We start from the raw sequence: 2,500 nt of genomic DNA, 5'->3' as shown, positions 1-2,500 counted from the left end.
GACAAAGATGTGGTGGCAACCAGACATAGTGGTTCGGAACAAGAGCTGGGTGTGTGTGGAAGTAAAAGTCGTAACAAGGTTTACGTAGGTGAACCTGCGGAAGGATCATTAGAGTGAGAGTTGTTGGTTAGCAGAACTGGTATCGATGGTATCGCGCCGAAACATATGGCTATTCCTAATTTGAAAACTTAATCGGCGCGATACAAGCGAGAGGCGCGTAGGCCAATCGCACATGTCCATTGGGTGCATGGTGGACATAGATGTCTGGCGAGGTGACAACCAGACACGGTGGTGTACGGATCGAGAGTGGAGAGTGTGTTGCCAGTATCGCGCCGAAACAAATCGGCCTTTCCTAATTTGAAAACTTAATCGGCGCGATACAAGCGAGAGGCGCGTAGGCCAATCGCACATGTCCATTCGGTGCATGGTGGACAAAGAAGTGGTGGCAACCAGACATAGTGGTTCGGAACAAGAGCTGGGTGTGTGTGGAAGTAAAAGTCGTAACAAGGTTTACGTAGGTGAACCTGCGGAAGGATCATTAGAGTGAGAGTTGTTGGCTAGCAGAACTGGTATCGATGGTATCGCGCCGAAACAGTCGGCTATTCCTCTTTTAAAAACTTAATCGGCGCGATACAAGCGAGAGGAGCGTAGGCCTCTCGCAAATGTCCATTCGGTGCATGGTGGACAAAGATGTGGTGGCAACCAGACATAGTGGTTCGGAACAAGAGCTGGGTGTGTGTGGAAGTAAAAGTCGTAACAAGGTTTACGTAGGTGAACCTGCGGAAGGATCGTTAGAGTGAGAGTTGTTGGCTAGCAGAACTGGTATCGATGGTATCGCGCCGAAACAGTCGGCTATTCCTCTTTTAAAAACTTAATCGGCGCGATACAAGCGAGAGGAGCGTAGGCCAATCGCACATGTCCATTGGGTGCATGGTGGACATAGATGTCTGGCGAGGTGACAACCAGACACGGTGGTGTACGGATCGAGAGTGGAGAGTGTGTTGCCAGTATCGCGCCGAAACAAATCGGCCTTTCCTAATTTGAAAACTTAATCGGCGCGATACAAGCGAGAGGCGCGTAGGCCAATCGCACATGTCCATTCGGTGCATGGTGGACAAAGAAGTGGTGGCAACCAGACATAGTGGTTCGGAACAAGAGCTGGGTGTGTGTGGAAGTAAAAGTCGTAACAAGGTTTACGTAGGTGAACCTGCGGAAGGATCATTAGAGTGAGAGTTGTTGGCTAGCAGAACTGGTATCGATGGTATCGCGCCGAAACAGTCGGCTATTCCTCTTTTAAAAACTTAATTGGCGCGATACAAGCGAGAGGAGCGTAGGCCTCTCGCAAATGTCCATTCGGTGCATGGTGGACAAAGATGTGGTGGCAACCAGACATAGTGGTTCGGAACAAGAGCTGGGTGTGTGTGGAAGTAAAAGTCGTAACAAGGTTTACGTAGGTGAACCTGCGGAAGGATCATTAGAGTGAGAGTTGTTGGTTAGCAGAACTGGTATCGATGGTATCGCGCCGAAACATATGGCTATTCCTAATTTGAAAACTTAATCGGCGCGATACAAGCGAGAGGCGCGTAGGCCAATCGCACATGTCCATTGGGTGCATGGTGGACATAGATGTCTGGCGAGGTGACAACCAGACACGGTGGTGTACGGATCGAGAGTGGAGAGTGTGTTGCCAGTATCGCGCCGAAACAAATCGGCCTTTCCTAATTTGAAAACTTAATCGGCGCGATACAAGCGAGAGGCGCGTAGGCCAATCGCACATGTCCATTCGGTGCATGGTGGACAAAGAAGTGGTGGCAACCAGACATAGTGGTTCGGAACAAGAGCTGGGTGTGTGTGGAAGTAAAAGTCGTAACAAGGTTTACGTAGGTGAACCTGCGGAAGGATCATTAGAGTGAGAGTTGTTGGCTAGCAGAACTGGTATCGATGGTATCGCGCCGAAACAGTCGGCTATTCCTCTTTTAAAAACTTAATCGGCGCGATACAAGCGAGAGGAGCGTAGGCCTCTCGCAAATGTCCATTCGGTGCATGGTGGACAAAGATGTGGTGGCAACCAGACATAGTGGTTCGGAACAAGAGCTGGGTGTGTGTGGAAGTAAAAGTCGTAACAAGGTTTACGTAGGTGAACCTGCGGAAGGATCGTTAGAGTGAGAGTTGTTGGTTAGCAGAACTGGTATCGATGGTATCGCGCCGAAACATATGGCTATTCCTAATTTGAAAACTTAATCGGCGCGATACAAGCGAGAGGCGCGTAGGCCAATCGCACATGTCCATTGGGTGCATGGTGGACATAGATGTCTGGCGAGGTGACAACCAGACACGGTGGTGTACGGATCGAGAGTGGAGAGTGTGTTGCCAGTATCGCGCCGAAACAAATCGGCCTTTCCTAATTTGAAAACTTAATCGGCGCGATACAAGCGAGAGGCGCGTAGGCCAATCGCACATGTCCATTCGGTGCATGGTGGACAAAGAAGTGGTGGCAACC

This window comes from Anopheles marshallii, assembly GCF_943734725.1.
Source record: "Anopheles marshallii chromosome X unlocalized genomic scaffold, idAnoMarsDA_429_01 X_unloc_273, whole genome shotgun sequence".
Taxonomy (NCBI): domain Eukaryota; kingdom Metazoa; phylum Arthropoda; class Insecta; order Diptera; family Culicidae; genus Anopheles; species Anopheles marshallii.
The sequence above is the reverse complement of the archived record's forward strand: the minus strand, read 5'-3'. Positions refer to the sequence as shown.